Raw genomic sequence first — 26,138 nt, 5'->3', positions numbered from 1 at the left:
CCAGTCACTGAATCTTAGAATGCCAACTATGGCCAAATCCTACTACCAGGTACTGGCCAATTCATTCAAATCCTACTACCAGGTACTGGCCAATTCATTCAAATCCTACTACCAGGTACTGGCCAATTCATTCAAATCCTAATACCAGGTACTGGCCAATTCATTCACAAATTGATGAGTAAGTCAAGTGTGCTGACTTGGGAAGTCTGTAAAAGAAGAACTATAATGTTAGTAACTCTCACTGTTTCTGTAGAATTTTATAATTTACCGAACAAAATATACTTATCTTTGTAGTCAAGAGACCTGAGAACAGGCTCTTGCTTCTCTATTTCCTAATTTATGATTTGATCTCATTTCACTGGAGTATATTATATTGTCATTCCTTCCCTGTAGGTTCTGCCCTTGAAGGGCCAGAAAGAGTCACACATCTTTATCCCTAGTCAAATAAGATGACCTATGCCTCTGAAGTTATAAGGTTCTTTAAGATAGGTTGCCTTAGTAGAAAAGGGAACTAGATCTGGGGAGGAGCTGCAACAGGTACTCTCTGTCTTTGTAAACTTGGGTAATATGCTTAATTCTAATTCAGTGTAGCTCTATTTGCAAAGTAGAACATTCTTACAATAAGAGGGGAAAGGATATGCTTAAATGAGCCTGCCCTCTATTCATGAGTCATTCAGCAAATATTTTGGGGATGTTTACCAGGTACCAGTATTGAATGCAGTAATGAAAATCTCTGCTCTCTGACTACTCATTCTCATTGTATTACACTGGAGGAGGACAAAGGAGATTCTCAACGGAAATTAAACCTAAAAGTAGGCTGCAATCTTAAGACTTCCATCAAGCCTTTTCCAACCATCCTTCCCCATTCCAGAATCCTTATCATAGAGCAAGCCACTGTTTCTAGTGGTCGGTGTTATATTGCTCAGTTAGGCTTGCACACTTGATGCAAGTTAAGGCTTCCTTAAGTATTTCTGAAGATGGATGTACGTTGTTCTTTGTGAATGAACAAACAGAAAATTGTGATGTGATCACATGGGATTCATTATAATCCATGCAGTCCTTTGATATTAAGGGTTAGGCATCATTAAAACCTGTCCATCTTATCAGTGAGTAAAATAGACTCTAGCACTAGAGAGCAAGTAGAGAACCCCAAAAGCTTGAATATGTGCTTTATACGGGTTCGCTGTGATCTTCCATTCCGTCCAGTAGTTTCTGATACGCACATCTTGTAGAGGTAGAAATAATGATCGAGAGATACTATGGAACCAGTTAATAGGAGAGTCAGAGTGACAATTTAAAATTCCCAACCTCACGTCCTCATCCTTTCTGCTTTTCGTTTTTTCTCTTGGGACATGTACCATTTGTAACCTGCTGGCAGACACTGAGCTAGTTCACCATGTTAATGAGAGAAGTCGTGGTTGCTATTTTCTTCTCTATTTTTTTAATGGCATTGTACAGTCTGCAAGAATCTGAAAAGAGAAGATCTTAGAAATTTGGGCAGCTCCTGTTTCAAAGAAAAGACAGACTTCTTTTGATGAAGTCTTGACAGTAGCAAATTGAGAAAAGAACTGAAAGCAAAACAGCCTACTCAAGGTTAGACAGTGACTCGAGTCACTGCATGCACTTAAACAATATTTAGGATGACCCTATGTAAACTCACATTATCACTTAAAGCCAGTATAAAAATATGCCCCATCTGCTGTGCTAGTCCTGCTGTTGCTTGCCACATTTCTCTGACAAGCTGTTACCTCAGTATATAGAGAGAGTATACATTTTGGAATCCGGAGTTTGAGTTTAGAAAAAAAATGGTATCTGGTACATATGGACTAGATTCTGTTCTTCCAAATGTAGATTTGTAACCTCATTTATTCTTAAAGATGATGTGTTAAATTAGTTTTTTTTCCCCCTGCTTCCTGGTGTATTTTTTTTTCCGACTCTGAAGATTGAAGCTCTTATAATTTTATGCCTGTGACATGAACAATGGGAAATCATTTAGTTTACACTCACCATATGACATGCAGAATGGGTGTTGGGAGGTGTGTACAGCAAATACCATAACTAAGTTCTAAGCAGCCTTCTGTAGTATGTTTTCTCCAAGAGCTCTTTAACTTCAGGTAGTAAAGATTTGTAAGACGTAGCAAGTACAGAATGTGCGATTGCTTCCTAACAAGTAAATTTTAGTGCTAACAGACTCAAATTCTACACTTTGTTGCAACAGTGAAACTGCGAAGATATAATCTGGCTTCTTAGTAGAATTTGCGCATGAGAGGCAAGACTGAAAGTTAAGTTCTGGGCCTTAATAATTCTCTCTCTGATGCATGAATCTAAGACATAAAACCTTTACTTAGGACTTACAGTCTGGCACAGAAGTGCATGCTCACTCTGTGATTTGCTGTTCTTTCCACTCAACAACTTATCCTGTAAATATCCTAGGAAATATCCAAAAGTAAAAAAATAACAGAAGCAGCAGAGGGTGATCTTCGTGGATATTTCTGATTAATACTTCCGAGACTTTTCTGGAAACTTCTTTTGGTAAATATAATTTAGTAACTGACCCTAAAACTGACATTTGATTCATTCTTTCCTTCAACGGATATTTATTGAATGACTTTCAAGTGTAAGATTTGGGCTAGGAACTCTGTCAAATATAAAAGTGAGACCAGTAAAATCATAAAGTGATTTATAGACAGCAGAGAAGGAACACATAAACGTATACTTTTAGGAAAACCGAGAAAGGGAAATAGGGCACTGTAGGCTTAGAAGGGAGAAAGAGGATGGTGACATTGCAGAGGACATTTCAAATTCCAGGTCTGCCTAGAGACGAGTGATAAGAGAGCCTTACTTACTCAGCGCATGCAACATGTAAAGTCAGATTATTAAAGTTAAAAAACGGCCCTCAACGCCTCTAGTGAAAATTCCTTGTCTACGGATGGGAAAAGCAACGGTCAGTAAGGAAGTATTGTGCCAGAGGTCACACTGATGCTAATCATTATTTAATTCCAAAAAGTATGCAGGAGGAGAACCCAGGTTGTTTTTCTCTGGACCAGTAGACTTTCTAACCTTTCAGTTTTGTATCTTTATCTATTATTACCCAAGGCTACTTCAGGCCAGTTGTTGAGGTTTGAACCAATTCCAGATGAGGGCATGTTTGAGACAGGGATCTCATTCTGAACTGAACTCACTTCCATGTTGGGACACATGTTACTTTCTCTTCCCCTTTGTAATTTTACTATTGGATTCAAAACATGTGGTGGGTGCTACACCTTTGACCCAGAAGCATATTTTAAGATTGTACTTATTTTTGGATGGAGTTTCCTTTGCTTCCAAACTGGAGAGAGGAAAAGATAAGAATAAAATGAAGAGATTCTAAGCTGTCACATTTCATAGCCACAAGCTTTTTATTTTGGTCAATAGCATGATTATTGCTGCCCCTGCCGTCATGCTAAGGCTTCTGCAGTTTTCCCCCACCGCCTTTTTGTCCTTGGCTCTCATCGCTTCATTTTGGAAGTTACATATTTCTAACCTAATGGGCCAATTTCATTTCCTCCCACATATTCCGCACAAATGACGTTTGCTTCACATATTTGTTGACGCTGTTTTGCTCTTTCTGAATTGTTCTCTCTACCAATTATGGTCATTCCAGTTTTTAAGTCTCAAGTTGAGCACCACACAGCCTAAAATACCTCTGTCTCTTTTATGACATTTATTAGTCTACCTGGGATTATAGTTATTATCCTGACAGTAGATGTTGGAAACTTGAGAATAGAAATAGTTTTTATTCATATGTACTGTCCTCCTTAGACCAAGCATTACATCTGATAATCTGAGCAATGTAGTTGAAGATAGTGATAAGCAATGTAACAGCCACTGTTGATGTGTATTAATTTGTCTTGAGACCCTGTATCACTTTAAATGTTCTTGCTTTGATTTGTTTATGTTCGTGATATTGGTATGCTTCTACTGTTCAACTTTTTTGTTTGTGTCTCATGTACTACTCTCTTTAAAATAAAAATATGTATATACAAGGAATGAATTATTTTGGCATAGAATCCTTATCCCTTCAAAGTTTTATGTAAGTCCCTTTACAATCCAGTTTAAAACTATAAAAGGTTGTCATCTGGATGTATTACAAAGGTTGACAGCTTTCCCTTCAGCGTATTGAATTTTAACATTTATTGAAATTTAAACATCAGCCATGTTGTCTGTGGAAAGTGCAAATCCAATTGATTAATGCCTCCTTCGTCCCTCATTCCCTCATTACTATAAGGTTACACTAAGAAATAATTAGAACAGATTTTTTATTTTAAAAATTAAAAAACTGACATAACAACAATGAAAACAAAATCAAAACAACACAAAAACATCAGAAATGATACATGATCTCAAGACAAAGTGATGGAAATTTACAATGGTTGCTATATTACATACAATTATCTTCAAAGAAGTTGCTCAGTCCATTAGACGTAAGAATATAAGATTGATCAAACAATCAAAGACAGTAACAAGTAAAAGAAAAAAAAAAGTTAATTTAAAAAAATTGGAAATGATGCAGAGCTTCACCATACAAAATGGTATGAGTTCAACAATGGTTCTTATACTGCATATTGTTTTCAGATCAGTCATTCTATTTATTTACTTATTTTTGTTTGTTTGTTTGTTTTTCTGGTACTGGGAATCGAACTCATGACCTTGTGCTTGCCAGGCAGGCGCTGTGCCGCTGAGCTAAATCCCCAGCCCTTGAGATCAGTCATTCTAATTACCAAATTCAGGCATGTAAAATTGGTCAAGAAAACAGAAAATTTTCAGCATTGACTGTTCCTCTCAATAAACTACAGACATCACCAATACACCCATTCCAGCTATCCTTATATACACATATAAACTTTGTTTTTTCATTTTTTAAAAAACCAACATAACAAAAACAAATACATAAATAAAACAGCATAGAGAGGAATAAAAATGATATAGAATTTCAAAACATGGTGATAGGATATTAACAATGGTTGTTATACTACACATTGTCATCTTCAAAATGGTTGCACATATAACCAGATATAGGCATGCAAGACTGCTCAAATAGTTACACATTAATGTTCCTTTCAATAAATGAACAGAGATTAGTAGTACAATTATCCTAGCTATCCTGTGTATACATGTACACGTATCTTTCCCTCTTCCTTCTTTTCTTTTTCCTCTCCCCTCCTTCATCTCAGCTGCTCCTCCCTATTTGAGCAGTTTCTTTTCCCTTTCACAATATCTATTGTACCTTCATTATGAAATAATTAAAGAAGACTAACTTTTGTTAATATTCAGAGTCTACCCCATGGCCCCTTCTGCTCACAGAGTCATAAATGCTGAGAACCCAGAGACAGCAGTGTATGTTATTTTTTAGAAAAAAAAGTGTCTGTTTACTCACTGTTTCTTATTTGAATTTTGAAATAAAACTAGTGTAGAGTGGTTGACCCATTCCTTCCTGTAAGCAGCGACTCTGTTCTCACAAATTCCCCGGATGTGCCCCTGCACTCAGGAACCTCCAGGAGCCTCGGGCCCAGCATGTGTGTAATACTGGAAGTAACGTTTGCATATAATATTGACTAAGTAACCATAAATCACAGCTCTGAACACTGTGCTGTTTTTGCATCATTTACTGCATCTATAAGACATCTAATTATGGAGATAATAAGTATTCTTTAGTGGTCTCTGGTAATTCTGCCACGGAAGAATGGGTAGACACTCTGTACCAATCATTGTTTGAAAGCAAGTGCTTGAAATTCTCTATTAATCTTCATTTTTGCATTTTGAATACTTTCATGCTCACACTTGAGATAGCAGTGTCTGAACTGACAATACAAGAACTTCAAAATCAGGAGGAGCAGACATGAGGAAGCTATTTGCATACCTGGAAGGTCAAAGTCAGGTTTGTAATCTTTCTTGGTATCCATAATAGGCAGGCACTTCCCCACAGCAATTTGTAGTTGAGCATTTTGCCTTTATTTTTTTTTTTTAATTGTTTTAAAGTTCAGGTTTTATTTTAAGCACCAAATAGAGAATCCGATGGGAGAAAAAGTAAAAGTGTACTCACACTTCCATGTATTTCCCAGGGCTCATCCTATTGCTTAGTACCTTGCCTTCGAAGCTCTCATTTTGTTCTGCAAGTTTTTTGTTAGTCTTTTCATTTTTTGGTTGCAGTTGTCACCACTGTTGGAGAGAAACAGAAAGGTTTGGAGAGCTTGAGTATAAGGCTGTGTATCTGTACTCATCCTCACCTGTGGGGTTGAGAGGGCGATTTTAGCCGCTCCCCATCTCAGCGGAGGCAGCCCTGCCAGGCGGGAGTAGAGGAACAGTTCACCCACTCCCTTTGAGAACCAGCACTTCCCTGCACCAGAACTGCATGTTCTTTTATCAGTGTATTCCCTTTTCTCCCCTACTTTGACAACACATTCTAGAGTCACTTGGGAAGCTGCTGTTTAAAACAATAGTGTGTTTTCTCTTCTAAAGTTCAGGGCTCTGGGAAGAGACGAACTAAAGAACGGAGTCAACACAACCTGTGAATGTCTTTCTACTTCCCTATGTAGAAGTTCAACTTCTAAGTTTTGTATCTGTGGATAAAACTAAAGTTTTTTTAAAAAGTCATTTGGTATTCTTTTGGTCCAGTTATGCTTTTATATATGGAGAATCCCCAAATTGTCTTGAGTCCCACTTAGGACATCCACATGGATCCAACATGGTCCGTTTGTTCAAGGAAAGGGAATAATTACAAATAGCTTTCCAAGTATTGCATACACCTTCTGGGTCAAATTTGTTTAAAAAATTGTGACCATTGAAGTAAAACAAATTTCTTACCAGGAGACATTCGATGTGAGCTGGGCAAATTCCTGACAAAGGATTGCTCTTATTTGTATCTCCAAGGGCTCCGATGAAACTTGTGCAGGTTACATCATTTCTTCAATGACTAAGGACCTGCTCTGGGGTAAAACAAACAAGCAAATAAAATACTGGTACAGTAGTGTCAAAGAAAATTTGAAGATACTGTTTACCCACTGTGACATTAGTATATTACTGAATATAAAACTTTAAAAATTATAGAACTTTCTCTTAAAATTAGTGCCAGCTGCCTCGGTAATAATTTGAGTTGTATTTTTTGGAGGGATCTTACGGAAGCTTGTAAAACATTATGTGGATGGGGGCAGGATTCACACATCAGCAAGAGTTCCTTGCAACCACATATCATGTCCAGTCCTTCTCTGCTAAAAGCTGTGGGTCTGGATTCTGTGCCTCTTCCTGCTCCAGCCTGCATAAAGGAAATGGACCAAAGCGCTCCTTCTCCATTTGGAAAACAGGAAGCAAAAACGTAACAGGCCTTTCAAAAGCGGGAGGGTTGTGTCACTGGTAGAGGGAGTGAAAAGAGTCGGACTGGAATGTAACCATGACCAAAGTCCAGCATCTTGAGGAAAATTGGAGACTTTTCTTTTTTGTAATCAGTTTTCATTTTCTTGCTTCAGAGGAGATTGAGTAACATTCAGTCCCTCCAGGAGATGACTGAGGAAATGTGCCTCTCGGGTCATTTGCATGTCATTCCTGTACAGTATAGGGAAGAACATTCTCAGCCCGTCATAGCCACGTTGCGTTCACTGGGCATGTCTTAACAAACTCAGCTGCTTCCTCGAATATATTACTGAGCTCAGTTGGGTGCATTCGCCTAAAAGCCTCCTTCCTGAATAGTGAACCAGTGATACTCAATCAGAGCTCATCCTGTACACTCTGAGATGCTAGAGGCACAGTCTGTAGCTCAGATCTGGCACAAAGGAGCCTCTCTCTCCCTTCGAAGTTCCTAATAGCTTTTTCTTTTACTCTTCAACTCATTCTTTCCCAGCTTCATTTCTGTGAACAAGGAAGGTGACTTTTCACCATTTTATGCCTGATTCCTTTTGCTTCTCTGCTCCCAGTTTTCATTCATAGCAAGAATGGCTTGGCTTTGGTCCCTTCTCCGGCCTGCCTTGGGTATACAGTCATGCATTTCAATCTTGTAGCATGCCACAGTATAATTTAGATTAGGAAACTTTTCATTTATAAACCTCAGTTGGCTTGGTTAACACTGTGATGACCAAAGTTCAGCTGCCTTTTCTAAACACTATGTTTATTGCAAAGTAAGAACAGAAAGGTAACCTATAATGAGTATTTACTTTGCGGGAAACATTGGGCTAGGCTTCTTATGTAATTTCGCATTCAGTCTTCAGAATAAATCTGCTAGATGAAGGGTAACATGTCGTTGTGCAGTGTTGAGTTTGAAACCCAGAAATATTCAATCCCCGTGTGAGGAGAGGCAGCAAAGCTGAGCTCCAGGCCCCAGTTATCTCTGACTTCAAAGGCCATGCTCTTTTGCTTCTTGGAAAGACCATACAGAAAACCAAGTATTGGAAGCTTCAGAGGCTGGGATATATTTATTACTTCAAAAGTTCATACTCCCTAAAGGAGCATACTGACTAAGAAACTAGAAGCATATGAATGAAATATTAACATTAGGTCTGTTGGGTAAGTCATTGGCAAAATGACTTTCCAGTGACATTCTGACCCGGAGATGTGTAGAATAATTATGACCTGAGAGCCATAGGAACAAACTAGGAATATGTTAAATCCACTTCTGTGTGCCAGAGTTAGGCTTAGTTATTTGTATCATGTAAAGAGATCAGTGTACTCCCACTTTTTATGGTAGATGAAAAGATGGAATATTGGAACAATTAAATAACAATCACCCTGACAGTAATGGTGAGATTCATTTGTAGAGATGAGGTGATGTATCAAGGCATTGCCCTCCTGAGAGGGCTCATAGTTAAGGTGGGTTGGGCATGGCGGGATCTGCACACGTGGCTGGGGAAGATGTTCTTGTCAGTTGGTTTCCTCATCTATTGAAAGAATAAACTACAAAAAGTAAACACAGAGAAGAGGGATGAGAGAGGGGAGGAGGATGGGAGGGGAAGGGAGATGAGAGACTACCCTCTGTCAACTTGGAGAAATAGCTTCAAGTCTGTATCCTTTGGGTGATTCATGCCCATGTATGAAGGACAAAACATAAACTGGTGATTGTAGTCACGCTAAACTCAGCAGTGAGTATACCATACTTGTAGTTATACCTCCACCGTCAGGTTATCCTACAGCCAAGTGTTTTGCTAGAATTGCAGGAGCTGAACTGGGTGATCAACAAGCTGTATTTCAGCGTCAGCTTATAATGATCGTAGAGTTCTTAGCAAGGTTTGATTGCCTATTTACATTGCATAGGCATATATTAACCACTTTAATATGCATTAGAAGAGGCATACTCTTTTCTCTTTAAAACGCTAAAGCCTGACCTTGTTATAGAAAACACTCACAAATCCTGGATTCCAAATTCTTAATTTTCAATTTTTTCCAGCTTGTAATGCAGTGTGTCTACTCCTGTGATCCTCTTGCCTGTATTAGAAGCCAGTTCTAACTTTTGGTGGTTACAGTCTCTTTTTTCTTTTTTGGTTAAAGAGGAATAAAATATTCCTGGGGCTGTAGTCTGTACAAAAGTAATACTTTTACAAGGAAAATATTAGCAAAGGGAAAATTAAAAAAAAAAAAAAAAGAGGTAGCAGTCACTGCTATCGTCTGGTGAAATCCAACCCTTAAAGTGTTGTCTCTTTATGGAATAATCCAGATATAATCCTTCCTTACATTTAGTGAGAGAAAACCTCAAGTTGCCAAGAAAACTACACTTGCGTATTTAGCTAAATACACCTAAATTAAAAGCAAATTGTACCAATTTTCAAGTATTTTCAATGGCCCTTCTTTGTGGTCCTGCTTCTTAAGTAATGTAGGTGGGCAGAAGACGCACACAGCCATCAGCACTGAACTTGAGGCCATGGCTGAACTTCAAATTACGGTGAATGCACCGTAACAAAACCTGGTGTGTTCTAACCCTGGGCAGGGCTTATATTTTAAAGAACTGAGAAAGCAAATATAGAAGCTAAAGTGTTTCCCTACCCTTCTTTATCCTATGTCTTTGTGCTTGTAAAAAATTTAAATATGCATTGCTTGAAAAACCACGACACAGTAAAATCTGTGTTGACACCTAAAATTCCTTAAGAGGCAAAGGCCTCTTGCATATAAGACAAATATATACTCAAAGATTTCTATACAGAAGGCACAAATTGATATTGAAGCAAAGAGATGGTAAGGTGGCACACACTGAGGTCCACCTGCTGTCATTTATACCTTTGTGTAATCATCTCCTCTCCTGGAGCATAGGAGGGACCTATGACTTATTTCAGCTGATAGGAACAACAAGGTGACCATCTGTACTTGATCACCTTATGTGATTATGTCACATAGGACTGTAATTTCTGTCCTGTGAAGGAGCTCACTTCCTTGCTCCCTTTGAAAAAAACAGGCTGCCTTGTTGGGAGCTACCACATGCAAAGGGCCACAAGGCTAGGAGTTAGGGGCAGCCAATAAGTATCAAGAAAACAAACCTTCAGTCTAGCAGCTTGCAAGAAACAGAGGTTGCCAACAGCCTAGAGAACTTCAAAGTACAGCCTTCACCAGTCGAACTCAGGTGAGACTGTAACCCTTGCTATTTTGTACCCTACACAACTCAGAAATAGAGGATCTAGCTAAGCCCGGCCTACACTACTCCTGGCCCGTAGAAACAATAAGATCATAAATAACACACTGTTTTACTCTTGTTTTTGTGCAGCAATAGCAATAGATCACTAATGCAGTCACGTTATTTTTAGGATCTACCATTTTCTTCATCTTTCATTCTGTACATAATAGTTACTAAGTGAAAGTGGCCATTACCCTCATCCTCAAAATCATTAAAGGTCTTTTATTTAGGACTTGATTTATCTGTGGCTTTGTGTGGGTCGTTAATCTGCCGCTCAGTTTCTCGTATCTCCTCAGGAAAGACAGTCCTTTTACTACCTTATAAGGGAGTTGAATAAGGTTGAAAATCGTTGACAAATAACTTGTTGGATCCAGTTGAATTACATGAAGATGAGTTGCTTTGAAAGCTATTTTTAAGTCTTCCTGTGGCTATGTCATAGATGATATATCAGAACTTCTGCTGGGAAATAGGAGAGGGAGAAGGGGATCATTCTGCAAGCTTCATTGTCATCTCAATGCTATGAAATTAATTGAAGTCACATTGAGAATTTTAAAAGGAAGGAGCTATTCTATCCTACGTGGCTGATCTTCAGCATGAAAGATGTGATGGAAGTGTAGCAGAAGTCCAAAGTGGATACATGGGGATGTATGTATGTACCTTTGTGTAATGATCCCCTCTCCTGGAGGTGCTTCATGTGAAGTGCTTTATGTCAGCGCTGCCTCTTCCCCAAATCTTCAGGGGTGGGTGAGCCCTAGTATGGTTTCCTAGAAGAGGCATGGCAATCTGAAAATGACAGAGGCCTGAGCTACACTGAAACAGGTTGTAACCCTGGAGCGTCCAAACATGGACCCAAAGGGGATTGCCCCTTCTGATGTAAAAAAAATCACCATCCTCTCAACAGTCTTCTTAGCCAACCCATGGAAGAGTAAATAACTACTTGGAAAGTTAAAGTTCCCCAAAACAGCCCTACATGTGTCTTTTTCAAGAGCTCCTAACACTTTGTTCTATAGTTTCAGTTCCAATAGCAGCAAAGCTCTTCTTTGCTGTTTTTTAATAATCACTTTCAGTTCCTTGTGGATTTATGAGGGATGAATGAGTGGTAGAGGATGCTTAACTCTTAGAGTAACAAGCCAGTCTCCTCTTTCTTGGGGGAAGACATCACATGTGCTGTAGATCTATATATAACTCAACTTTATTTTTAGAAGTTAAACATTTTGTTACACTCATCCTAAAAGATTTCTGAATGAGTCACAAAAGAATGTGGGGAAAAATCAATTAGAAGGTACTTTAACTAGGAATATTGATTATTTCCTAGGCTGAGAGTCTACCATGCACTTGCACTTTATTAGGATGCAGAGAACTCAGGAAGGTTATAAGGAATGGCCAAAGGACTCGTAACTCAGAAATGGCAGAGAAAAGATGTGATGCTAGTATTTCTCATTCTAAACTTTGCACTCTTTTATTTATAACATATATATATAGTGTGTGAATATTTACCATACACCAACTGTATCTCATGCACTATTAGATATGAGAGAGATACAGATGAATAAGACCAAGAATTTGCCCTTCAATGGATTAAGAGAATTAAATAGGTTAGATTATGAGTCTTATGGAAAGAAAAAAGATGCACATAAAGAAGCGTAGATCCAAATAAGAGAATCAAGTTATAAGGCCCTAAAGTAGGTAAGTAACTTAACCTTTCTGGGAAGAATAGGGATTAGTCATCTTCTGGCTTTCAGTCTGGCTGGTAGGAATGAGTGAGAAAATATGGGAAATTGCTATCATTTAATAGGCAGTCCATTGTGGGAGTAGCTACGTGTGCTGGTGGTCATCTTTACAGGCACTGGGGAAGAAGTCTTTAAGGAAGTGTAGTAGTGCAGGGCAGCAGAAGGAGTTGTAGCCTTGGAACTTAGCAGACTGGAACTGCATGCCTTGTGACCATGGGCAGACTTCTGTGTAGGCACCTTGGGTGGCCCATCTCACAAGTGGTTAGGAAAAGTGCATATAATGCCACAGATGTAGTTGCAAATTGTGAAAAAACCATCAGAAAAATCAATGAGTTGTTATTTTTAAATGTCTAGAATATGATAAGAGTGGCTTTCTTTATGATTATCTCTTTTCATCTGTTTTTAATATCATGATTTTTTTTTTTTTTTGCCCTTACAGGGTTCACTACAGACAAGCAAAAGAGAATTTTAATTTTAGTGTTTGTCATGATCTTCCATTAGTTTGTTGACATTTTCTATACTTTGTGTGCGATTGTGCCACTGTGAGAAACTAGCGAATTTGTACATCCACGAATGTGTCATAGGGATGCTCTAGGTAATCACTTTGTACCTTACATCTCACTTTCCTATAAATCTCAATCTTTCTCCTTCATCAGAGGTAAGATTTATAATGATAATAGTAATAATAATACAATAATACTAAACGATTTTAATAACTGAATGCAAACCTTCTTTAGATGCATAGCATATTTCTATTCTTTCTACGGAAGACATTCTAAGCATGTGAAACCTATTGATACCTCAAGGTCATCGCCACAACCATCTATTATTATGCTGTGCTGAAATTCAGTAATTTTGCTCTCATTTCCCGTCAGGCTGTCAGCTGTCATCTCTGCTAACACTGAGCTGCCTCTCACAGTCTTCGCCATCGCCTTGTAGTGTTGGTTGGTTCCAATCTCCTCTGATGTGAGGAAGAAATGTAAAATGGTCATTAGACTTACAGGTGAATATGAGTCAGTAAGCATGAAGAGAGTCCCCAAGGAGCATTCATCAAGGGAAAATTATTTTATTCTGGCTTTTATTTTCAGTCACTATTTTACATACAATCAGTTGCACATGAGGCTGTGGCTAGACCGTTCCTTCCATTTCTGTTCTTTCTTCTCCTTCATCATCTTCTTTTTCTTTTCTTTTCAGCTCTCAGGGAAATCTGGAAATGTGAACTATGACTACATGCTTTTGCATACCCTCACCCTCTGCAAGATTTTGTTCTTAAATTGTAACAATTAGAGGGCTGTTTCTAAATTGGATTGCTTCAGATTGTCTCAGTTCTCTGTGACTTTAAGAACGAGCTGATTTGAAGGCACATACTGTTGGCAGCTTTCATCCATTTATTTGGACTATCAAGCAAGAATGCTCACAATCTTTCAAATGAAAGAAGACATCTTTATTTCCAGTTCGCACCCTTCATAATAAGAAGGGTATTTGAAATAAAGCCAGAAAGCATAACTTGCTTCTCTAACTTCATATTTCAGACGCCGGCACGAAGGAAAGAACATTTCTCTACTTACCCCATTTACCCCCAAGTCAGCAATAGAAAGTGAAAATAGTACATTCAGACTCCAAGAGTAAAAAGAAAAAAAAAAAAAACTAATTTGTTTAAATTTGTGGGGAAGGCCTTGTGTTTCCTAAAATTTTATCTTTACCCAGTAACTGGAACCACATACTCAGTTGAGGAAGATGCCTTTATTTATTTTACTTCCTCATTATCTTTGAAAGAATCAGCAGACCCTAGCTGCCAAAAAAGAGCCTCTAGAGTAATTACCAAAGATTTCAAAACCGGGGAAAGTCTGATGAGGAAACTCAGATCCTGTTTCACTTTAGGAAAGACTACAACTCACTGGCAGGCGTGCTGAGTTTTGCTGTGGTGGTGCTCACTTTCCCCTGCAGTCAGGAAAGCGCAGAACATCAGTTAGGAACACATCGCTGCCCTCAGGTGCCTCTCTCCTTTGTATCCTAGAAGCTACCAGTCCTCCTCACAATCCACTGTCTCTGATTGCTCCTTCCTTTCTGTCTGGGAAAGTTCTCCCTGACCCTGGCTCTGCATTTCCACTGCCCCCACTAGGTCATGTCAGGAACCTCCCCATCGAAAGTGGAAAATGGTCTCTCTGTCCAGGAATGCTCTTTGTGTTCAAGAATTCATCCCACTGGACCACTCTTCTCTAAGATATCTTTTGTATGATGGTCATTAGTCATTTGTTTAGTGCTGCTTTCTACCATCTTGAAGGCCCCCCACGAAATTTCTGCTTTATCTGATTCCTGATGGAATAGCATTCCAATGCAGTTTTCATAGCATTCTCTTAACTAATACTTATGGAAGGAAGCAGATATTACAAGTATAAAAAACTTGTCTCACACCCTCATGTAATAATATTCAGAAGTTGTTTTGAGAGTTGTGTGCCCTTTTGCTGTTTATAAAGTTCTTTTACATAAATTTCTTTATCACTCATCAATATCCTAATATTTTCTGCATGAATGTGTAGGGTGTGTGTATGTCTAGTGCGTGTATTGCTTCCCCATCTCTCTCTCTGTCTCTCACACACACATGCACACACAGACACACACACACACACAGACACATCTAAGATCTACATGGGGAGACACTTTGTCATGTGCATTCCTATACCCTCAATTTCATGAAGAATTTGGGAAAGAGGAAAATCTCAAACTGATATTTAGATGAATAGATGAACGAAGGTACTGCCTCATATAGTCTTTACCATAATCCCCTAAAGTGAATAAAATATCCCTATTATATCCTGCCTCTTTGTGCAATAGCAAAACTGAGGTTTGGCTGGGGACCTGCTGAAGGTCGCGTAACTCATTATTGGCCAGGCCAAGCCTTGAATTCAGGTTTTCTATTTTCATATTCTTTCTTTTCTGTCTTCTGGGAATTTTCTATATTAATAGCAGAGCGAGAAATGTCACACAAGGGAAAATAGTTTCCAAATTTAAATTCATGATGCATACGCAAGAAATTACTGACTTTTCAATCCAATGGTAACGCAGATTGTGTGATTTTTTTTTTTAGGAGGAGAAGCCTTTCTTTTCCATCATCTAGCCTTTATTAGCATATGTGTCAGCGCACACACACACACATGCACACACACACACACACACACACCATGCAGCTCCCATTTCGTACTTTTCCAGTCTCTTGTTAATTCCCTCTTAGGCGCTCTCTTCCTTGATCATCCTTATACTTTCATGGTTTGTTGCTTGACCAGCCAAGGCCGAGAGACATGCAGTGGCATTTGTTATGAGTTTTTAAGCAAGGGTGCAGGACTTGAGGGAAGAGACGACGCAGGCATTCACGTGTAGGACCAGGCTGGGCTGTTGTGACTCACATTGGCAAGCAGGGTAAACACCCAGGCAAATTACTTAGTGGTACTGACCATCCGTGGATGTCGGTAACCACCGTGAAATCCAAATACCTTTGCTGGCACAGAAGCCAAGGGGCACATGCAGTCTGTCCCCATCATCAGAGATAGATTTGGCGCATATACATTATCCAGGAAAAGGCATTATTTAAAGTCCTCATGCCTACAAGAAACTGGGGGCATATACGTTCAACTTGGCAGCAGAGCAGAAAAGTGGCAACAATCACTTCTATTTTCAGGCACCTCTCTCTTTTCCTTTATCTTAAAAGGATGTCTACAAATAGAAGTAAGGTTTACAGTGACACGGAATCATACACTAAGGTCTAAGGGAAAGCCACCATTAAGTTTTTAATCTAAAGTCCATGTGAGTGGGAGCAAGTCACTAAAAAACTGTAAGAGGGACTCTGAAGTCGTATATGATGTTTCAGACTCTGTGGCAATGCCAGTGAGTAGCCCAGGAACTGTCCAGAGCCTATTTTTATATTCCCTTAGACAGATGGTAATGAGCTAAAGGGATGTCTAGTCTGCGCAAATTCACAAGTCTGGTTCTTCATTTGACCACGAGTCAGGCTGCAGGCCTTTGACTTGGCTTCTCTGTGTAGTGAGGCTTGTTCCTTTCCCTTTCCCTTTCTCATAAATGACTCAGGAGACTCACTGAGAAACTGTGTGTGCTGCTTTTACTGGAATGATCATTTGAGGAAATGCGTGTGCTCCGAGCCTCACAGGATTCACGCTTTGAAACGTGCCCCTACTCTGACTTCACCTCAAGTTCATGGTTTGCAGAAATGGACTATTGGGGTTTCCCACCAGTCCACAACTCTGAAGTTTCTATTTCCACATTTTGACTGCCAGTTCTATAATTGGTTAAGATCCTGCTTTTTGTCTGGTTTCCTAGGGAAACAGTTTGTAAGAGTCGCTGTGTCCATCTGCCTCGCCTGCCTGGGTTTTTGACTATGCAACCTGATTCTTTAGCAGTCTCATAGAAAGGCACCAGGATCCAAATGTGGGAAATCCTCTTGAGGTTTTTAATAAGTTTATGAAAATGGATGATCAGTTTGAACATTAGAGTCTTATGCGAGGGTATGGGGAGTGGTGTATACGTGTGAGTTTCTAGTTGTCTGTACATATACAGCTTATGGTAATAAGAAAGCCGCTGTAACTGCTCAGTAGGAAGGTCAAGAAATCTTACTCTAAGTATACAAAGACACTGCACATTCACTATAAACATAGACACAGAAGCATCTCTCCGATGACCTGTAGTCAGCTATGACAAATTTGAAGGAACACCAGTCTTAAAGCCAGCATGCCTGAGTTGTTTCATTTAAATCTCAGCTTGGATCTTTACATCAAGTGAATTTCATATTATTTTTGCTATTTGGAAATTTGTGCTTAAATTTCTACCTACAAGCTGGATTCGTTAAGTAAATATGCATCCCTTTTTCAATTTTGTTATTCTGTCAATAAGCAGCCTAATTGCAGATAGGTGTTTGTACATTTATAGGTTTTTAAAATTTGAGATCAGTGCCTAAAATTTCAGTAAACAGTTATGAGAGATGTATCAGATTCTGTGGACAGTAGGTTCTGCTGTATTCAGAACCTTCTGAATGATTTAAGCTTCCGAATGATTTCTAAAATTTCTTTTTAGTTCATAGTTCTGAATACTCTGGAACATTTTGGGGGCAGGGTTAGCAGGCCTGTGGAGGAGGGTGTGTGTTTTCATACATTATGAAGCCCTGGGGCTCATCTTGCTTATGGAGTGAGTATAATGATGGTTAGTCTCCTCCATACTCCATGTATGTGTCACTCCAGTAAATGTAGATGAGCCAGTGTTGCCCTGGATCACTAATAAAGGCTGTTCGGGGGCAAAGGCCACCCGGCTCTCAGATCCTACCGTTGCAAAGGAAACCCTCAGCAAATAGAATCTGTTGTTTCATTTAATTACTTTTCAAGATGCCATTACCAGGAATTTTTATGTAAATACATATTTTATTCCCTGAGGCATGTTAATACGAAATCAAAATTATACAACACTGAAATGAAAACACAATTTTCTTTTTACTGGTTCTCTCTAATGTGTTACTGGTAACATGATATAGGATAAAGAAGGTGTTCCAACTTAGCCAAAGGCTCTCTGTTTGGTATTTGTTCTACAGAAACATAGGAATGGTATCATGCTGATAGTTCACCCTGGCTCAGTTCAGTGAACGTTTATGGGTTGCTGGCTTAGGTGTTGAGCCCATGCTGTGAGAAGTAGAATCACCATTAATGAAGCAAACCCTTAAGTGCCCCTATAATGGGCTAAAAGCATATAACTGCAGTACTGGCTTGTCAGTAATTGATGCCTCAGATATACGTTATTTATTTATGTAACAAGAACTTATATGTCAAACACTGCTTTATGTGCTTTATTAATGCACATCATCCTCAGCACAGCCCTTTGAAGTATAGGTACTATAATTATCTTCATCTCTGAGTGAGGAAATTGAGACACAGTGTATAGGTAATCTGCCCAAGGTTACAAAGTCAATAGTCACAGGCCAAGGCCGTGAACTCCTAACTCCTGAGCTGTTCTCTGAGAGACCAAGAGAAAAAGGAAAATGTATTGGGCTGAGTGAATTGAAGAACAAAACATTCCACATAGGACTTGAAGTCCAGTAGTACAGACCCTACAGAGAATGTCTGGGAATGCCTGGTTCTTGCTTTTCATAGCCATGAGCCAAGTGTGAACACTGGCCTTCAAGCATCAGATGGTAGCCCCAGGAGAGTTGAGAGAAGAGGAAGTAGACTGCTGTGGAATACACAGGTTGGGAAAGTGAATGATACAATTAGAACTAGAGTTCAGTGTGAGAGTGTGAGGGACTCTCTAAGTTGGGTTAAACAGATCCCATCCTTATCTAGCTCTCCAAATGAACCCACTAGGCAATTATAGGTGTAAAGCAAGCATGACAAGAAGATCATGTCTTATTCCACAGCAGCACTTGATCTGAGGTCAGCAACAGCTTAAACTCACCATCCTGAGATAATACCCTCAAATACCTAACTCAGTTAAGCAAACCAGAACATTTCCCTGGGAGATTCAGTCCATTTGCTTTGCCACAACCTTGTGCCCCAGTAGAGACAATGAATTCCAAGTTACATATGTTCTTCATCTTTTCTTAGACAATATCCTCTACTTTTCTTAAATAAAATAATTTCTGATTTATCCCTTTCTAGAAAGTGATGCGCACACACCCAGAGGCTCATTCTCCTTCTATGTGCTAAAGACTTGGAGACAGTCAGGGGACCCTCTGGCCTGGATGTCTGAGTGTACCACTCGTAGTTTACCTCCATAATCCTAAATTTCCTCATCTGTGCAATGAGAATATTAAGTGTATTTGCCTCATAGGGATTCTGAATTATTAACTTTAATTATTTACAGGAAGTATTTAGCCAAATGTCCTGCACATAAGTACCCAATAAATGTACCCGTTATTATCGATAATGGCATGAAATACTGCAAACGAATCTTGCTGGAGTACCTGACACTTCCTGTGGCTGACCTTGTTTTATGTAACCACAGCCAAATACGGAAGACAGTGACAATGAAGATAAGCAGAGAAAGCTCTAGGCTTCTTTAAACAGCATTTGGTGTCTCCAACTCATTCCCATGCCTTCTCTTACAAATGTATGCCATTAGATATTCCAGGGGGAGAGAAATCTAATAGGGATGATGGATGCTACATGGACAGACCGTTGCCCAAAGTAATGCAAGACAGTGTAAAAGACAGAAAAGTTAACATTCTGTATGACTTCTGATGTTTAGCCTGCTGTTGTTCTTGCCCCTTGTTACCCATCAGAATCAGCTGGAGGGTGGAGCTTCTAACTATCATTTCCTGAGCCTCATGTCACAAACGCTAAATGTATTGATATTGTTGAGGGAGGCACTGCTAGGTTTTAAGCCCTTTCTAAGGGATTCTGGCAGACAGCCAAGGTTAAGGACCCATGGTGTCAGTAGAGGGTGGAAAAGCCTTCCAGGAAAAATGTAGAAAGGTTCTGGTGGTGACCACTGAAAAAGTCGTTATGTGACAAAGACACAGCAAATGTGTACTAGCTAAAGTGTTGCTTCTGCTGTGATTTTTCTGAGTGGCATTTTCAGAAAGAGAGAAGAGGGAAGGAGGAAGAGGAGGCACAAGGGAGAGGAGAGAAAGAGAAGGAGAGGAGAACCTGATAATCAAGGATGTGAAAGCTATGCCTGTTATCTGAACCGATGTGAGCAAAGGCTTTAAGACTTTAACTTGAGGAAAAACACAAACCCAGTATATCTGTGATTGAGAGATACACCAATACTGATGGAGAGCCTCAGTGTCAGTTTCTGAGTATTGAAATTCATATGCTTGGTTGCAGCTCCCTCTGTGCTCTCTTATTTTCAGTGTTCAAATTAGGGGAGATTATCTGATTCTGTTCGAGCTTCCTCATTTTACAAATGAGCAAAGTGAGTGATCCCTGAGTTCTCATCATACAGTGAAGACAGATCCCCTGTCTCCCTGTTCAGTACAACTTGGTCTGCTCTAATGCTGTATTCAAAGGTAGAATGAATAACTTTGGATTATGCTCAACTCTCTTATACTTTAGTTTCTTTCTGTTTTTCTAACAAAGCCTAGAATATCCTCATTCTATCTCAGCTACTCTGCTGTCTGGTCTTCAAGGACTATAATCAATAAGGTTTTCTTTTTGATAACACAGTTCTTACCTGAACTGCCCCCAGCCCCACTGCAGGAGAACTGTGACCTTGCTGAGAGCTTCTTCATGCCAAAGAAGACTTAATTTCCCTTAAGTACTTGGGAGGAGAAAAACAATAATCTATACGATGGGCTTTTGGCTGAATCCCATATCCTTTAGGAGACGATGGAATTTGGCATAGCCTATATTCTGATTTAAACAAAAATGTTTTGTTCTGATGTCATTTGTCTAATTAATGGAGAAGAGGATTGGAAATTTCCTATGCAATGTCATCTAGCCTTTGAGATTTGCGAATTAAGCAAGCCAAATCAATTGTCTTGTCTTAGGTAAAGCTTTCTAGATGCCTTCAGTTGGATGTATCTACCCTTGGTATTGACAAAGCATTATATTCATGCCACAGATATAATGCAGTTACTCCCTTATGGGAGTCATTTGTTCAGTCAGTGTTAACATTTGCTGAACACCATCTGTATCCCCAACAGAGCGGGAGGATGGAGCGGGTGCACACAGGACACAGGAGGGAATCATCGAAGATGAGACTATGAAGGCAGGGCTGAAGCACACTAAGTAATGCACAGGATATTGACAAAGAGGAGCCAGAGAAGTTTGAGAAGCATAGATTCCTATAATTAAACTTGTACATTATAAAGGAAATTTTCTTAGGATAGGTCTAGTCAGCAAAACCTGTTGAGTGCCTTTTGCATGGCAGACATCACCTTTGGTGAAGATACAAGAATTAAAAACATTGGTCCTTGCCCTCAAGGAGCTCACAGTCTATTGAGTTACTCTTCTGACTTTCCCACTAGATTGGGAGCTCCTGGAGGGCAGGCACTTTTGTTCTTCTGAAAAATGAGCATACGTACATTATGTAGGCTCAACCTGGAGCACAGTCCCAGCTCTAGGTTTTGGTTTGGTTTTTATTGTATTCACAGCTCAGCTAGCTGGCCTTGAAATGGGAGGTAATAGTGCCTGTCTCTGCAGTGATGTGCAAATATCAAACGAATGAAGAAGTGACTGGTATCACAGGAGTTCTACACATTCCCTGTCTTTCTGTGTCACACCACCTGGTATATAGTAGGTGTTCGGTGCACTTCCGCTGCCTGCCTGGTAGCAGAGCTGCTCCATGATGCCTTGGGGTTGGGAACATTTCAGCCTAAGGTCAGCCTGGCCTCTAGTTTTCATAGCTAGCTGATCCCTTCTTAGCTCAGTCGCTGGTCAAGTCACATACTCTAGGCTGTGATCTAGCAATCAGGGCTAGAGTCAGGCTGAATCCCACACGTACATCTTGCAAAAGTCAGAATCAAAGTCAAAGGAAAATGACGACATTGTCTTTCTGGCCAAAATGTTATTTTTCCACCAAGGGCAACACATCTTGTTGGCAGGTAAAGTTGATTGGCCTGTACTTGGGTAATCAATTGCATTTGCAAATGACAGTGGCTTGCTGCCTCTGGTCTTTATTGTTATTTTATTGTTTCAGAGCATTTTATAATTCATTACTGACTCTTTCTTAATAAAGTCTCTGTCTATGTGGTAGGAATTAGTACCCTTTAATATGTTTAATGTATCATGGGGGTGGGAGGTTTTGAGACTCGGCAAAGTTTTTTTTTTTTGTTTTGTTTTTTCTCCGGTACCGGGAACCGAACTCACGACCTTGCACTTGCCAGGCAGGCGCTTTGCCGCTGAGCTAAATCCCCAGCCCCTGAGACTCGGCAAAGTTAAGCGACCTTGCCCAAATTCTTCCAGATCACTGTACTACCTGTTTTTTTCAGTAGTTTGCTGCTATATCAGAGAAACTGTGAGAGAAATATTAGGACTCTTTGTCTGACCTCATTTTTTGGCTTCGTGAGTAGCCTTACAAAACTCAGAAATAGGATTCTAAAGACCGATAGGCTTCTCTGACCTGTGAGATCACTGCTTCCTTGAATTTAGTCACAAGATAGAGCTTTCCATCATGGACAGTGTTTCCCATTCTTCAAAATACTGTCAATTTTTATATTCAGCCAACTTATAAAGACTTACATAATGCTCCCAAGAGCCAGTCATCATCAGTCCCACCTTGTGAAGTATAGCTAGAACCAATTTGGTCCAGAATAGGCAGGTTAAGATGTAGAGAGATTATGTGATATATGGGAGGACATGTGCCGAGGATGAGGCAAATCCATTATTAGTATCAGTCTTAGTCCTCTGGTTTGTGACACCAGTGCCTGTCACACTACATGCTGTCCCAGTCTCATGATCTGATCTCTTTGATGGCTGAATTTTGCAAGCCAGAGCTTAGTAAAACCAAATCTCTAAACTTTTAAGTTTGCCATAGTAATGTTAGCATGAAATATATATTGAAGTGAAAAACGATATGGTGTCTCAAACAATCTGCTCCATATGCCCAAGAAAACATTGTCTTTTATTTCCCATCTTTGCCTCTAATTTTTTAAATGTTTTCCAAAAATTGTTCATTGCTCCTTTTTTTTTCCTACAAGTTGCACTGGAGGGTTTGGCCTAATTTCTGTGTTCCCTCTGAGCACAAGCAATAACACATTCTAAAGGATGATAAATAGCTGTGTAAAATGTAGATGGGTTCTATAAATACTTCCTGAAATCCCTATAGTCAGATCCAGGTAGAGCGAGAGAACAGGAAAGGCGTCCTCCTTCCATATCTCCTTCTGAGGGCAGAGACAGTTTGGTGGTCAGGAATACACAAGTTAGAGGCAGACAGAACTAGATATGAATCTTGTTCTCCCTGTACCACCTACCTGTTAGATATTGTCAAACTACTTAACTTCCTGGTACTCCACTTCTTTTGTAGAAGGAGGCTAACAAAATGTAGTTTGAGTTATAAGCACTCATTTGGTACACAGCCTGAATATTTTAAGTAGGTAATTATGATTATCACTTATTACTGTTCTTATCTTCATCTAAGACCCTTTTAGGCACTTGTATCTTTTCTTAGAGAGAAGCAGCATCAGCTGTGCTGTGAAGTCAATTTCAACTCCTGTGTCATGGGATATTTGGCATTTCTAAGTTTATCATGACCTTTATAATCAGAGTGCTGACTAAATGCAAAACTGGCACCTTGTACCTACTCGGTGCATACTATTGGTATTAACAAATTTTCATTTTTAGTTATGAGTGCAGTGTAACAATATAACCTAACCTTTGGAATGTAGAGACGGGAAAACAAATAGAAAGTGACAGTGCCACACTTGTAATAATCCAGGTGGCTCTGAGGTTAAGTCCGTGGACTATGGAGTCGTACCTGTACCTGGCTGTAGTACCGTGAGTGCTAGACCTATGCCTCTGTGCTTTTCTTTCCTGGTGAATGAGGGCAGCAAGACTACCTAATCAGTAGGTAGGGTGGATAAGGAAGATTTGAGAGATTCAGAGTAGAACTTGTCTCAGGAAATGTTTGTTACAGTATTGATAAGAAGGATGCGGATACTGATGAGAATTTGTGCGTCCCGTTTTTGGATATTTCCACAAATAGTTCAGTAATATTGCCTCTCCCATTGCCATGGTTGTTGCAAGAAAAACATGCAGTAAGAGAAGGAAGATGTTTAAACCAAGTTGAGGGAACTGCACCCAGAGGAGGGAAAGATTATCTATGTAGTGCTATTTAACACTAAGCAAGCTTATGGAAAAGAGAAACCTAGAACTCATTGATGTCCAGCCCAAGCTGTTCTGTCATATATATATATATATATATACATATAAAATCCTTGTGAAAAAAATTCTTGATCCTAGTTACTATCTATAATTATAGATCATGTTACAGAGATAGTAAAGCACACTGAGTTTTTTAGTCTGGGTTTAATGATAATGCTAGCATTGTACGATGGTGCCTTCCTCGTATGCCCAGGAACGTAGGTGCCTGAGGAGTGGATGGGGAATAGTACTCCTGGAAGCTCTCAGCTCAGCGCTTCTGTAAGGACAGCACATTTAATAAACAAGCAAACAAATAAATGCATTTCTTATCGCTCTGGAACCACAGAGAAAATATAAAAAAGAAACACAGCTTCTATGATTATTTGTGCCTATTATGTGGTAACGTAGCGCTTGCCCTAAAACCTTAGACACCTGTGTTTCTTCTCACTGGCCTTCCTCCGAGTGTTGAGATGCTAACATTAGAAATTACCACAATCGCTGTGTGCCTCATTTTCTTCAGCCTCTCATTAAAGTCATCATTTTTTAAAATGAGCAGCAAGAAGCACACATTGCAGTGAGTAATGTTTGCCTGAGTCTGAGACAGCTGACCTGCTGTGCCAGCATCCTGGGGTGATCTGCAGACAGCTCCGCTAAGCAGCCTTCCGTATGAGCTCCCTATCCCGGTGGTCACTTCCCTCACCTTCGCTCAAATGCTGCTGCTGCCCTCACTCACAGCACAGACAATAAATCCCAAAGGAACTTGGAGGCACATAAAAGCTGGAGTCACTTACATTTGCCTGAAAAGATGCTGTCAACTTCACTCACTTCTGTGTACCTCTCCAAGTCGTCACTTAGAATTCCACTTTTCTTGCCTATGTAGATGTCCAAATTTTGCTTCTATCCAAAAAAGGGTCCAGATGTGAACCTTTCCTTTGAGTGTTCTTTCATCCCTTCGTCTGCAGTATCTCTTCTTTGTCTGAGATGTGATAGTACATGACTAAAACATTTTATTTTAGCTTGTTAGACATTTCCGAGATTTTTCTACTATGTCTCCAGGAGGACTGGATCCATTAGTTACATTAGTTCCTATAGTCCCATTAGTTCCTATTAGTCACATTAGTTCCTATACCATGGCACTTGTTAGACATGAGTAAATGTACTTGACTCGAGTATGTTATTTAGGACCATTTCCTCAATTATTTTTAGTTTAGTGTAGATGAAAGCCTTGCTAGGTTGCATCTTGTAAGTGAAGCAATGTGCTACTTCTCTTGCTTAATATACTATGTCATCTAGTTCTTTGGTTCTCACCAAAAGGCTTGCTTTGTATTTGGGAGGCATTTGTGACCAGGTCCCAGATGTTAAGTATTGTCTGGAGGCTTGAGGTACTCCTGAATGACCTGCCATAGTCACTCATTCTTGATTAGAAGAATAATTTGCTTTCCACTTGTTACTCAGGATGGTTGGAATAATGGAGACGGTGAGATATGTAGAATTTTTGTTGATACGCACATTGGTGTTGTGGTAACAAGCCTTTGTATGTTCACTCCATTTTGTTACATCAAATACAGTTCATTCTGGTGACACGGACATCTTGGAGCCTGTCCTTCCTGGTCTGAATCTCCAGTTACTAGAAGTTGGAAAGCAGTTTTTAGAATCAGTGTGTGTCAGTTTGGAGGATATTTTTGCAAGGGGAAACAATATAATATAGGACACATATGTATAAGATTATTTATAATCATCACCCAAAGAACAATATACAAGAGAGTGCAGGAAATCTGTCCACACAGTGTAGACCAGGAATCCGGCTAAGGGCCTGGATCCCACGATAATGTCCTGCATGAGTCCAGCTGAAGACCTAGAATTTATAACAATGCCTCCCATGAATCCAACTGGAGGCCCAGAGACCATGATATATCTCAGGTGGGCCTATTTCACGAATCTGTGCTGGGAAGGCCCAACGGTCACTGGTGGAATCCAGGAAGTCTGTGC

The 26,138-nt window shown here is 39.6% G+C and overlaps 1 protein-coding gene and 1 long non-coding RNA gene across 3 annotated transcripts in view; one reads left to right on the top strand and one right to left on the bottom strand.

Moving 5' to 3' along the window:
- The window catches only part of Lpp (LIM domain containing preferred translocation partner in lipoma), a 619,705-nt gene that overhangs the window by 427,650 nt on the left and 165,917 nt on the right, over positions 1-26,138 (top strand). The window lies entirely within an intron of this gene.
- LOC106148349 lies at positions 5,228-7,278 on the bottom strand. The gene is made up of 3 exons (XR_001233699.1): positions 7,157-7,278; positions 6,844-6,965; positions 5,228-6,198 (listed from the first exon to the last, which is right to left on the bottom strand). It is a non-coding gene; the product is annotated as an uncharacterized LOC106148349 (long non-coding RNA).

The sequence above is a fragment of the Chinchilla lanigera genome, unplaced genomic scaffold (genome assembly GCF_000276665.1).
Source record: "Chinchilla lanigera isolate Chin_1 unplaced genomic scaffold, ChiLan1.0 scaffold00019, whole genome shotgun sequence".
Classification (NCBI taxonomy): Eukaryota; Metazoa; Chordata; class Mammalia; order Rodentia; family Chinchillidae; genus Chinchilla; species Chinchilla lanigera.
Note: the sequence above shows the minus strand (reverse complement) of the source record. Positions and strands in the feature narration are given on the sequence as shown.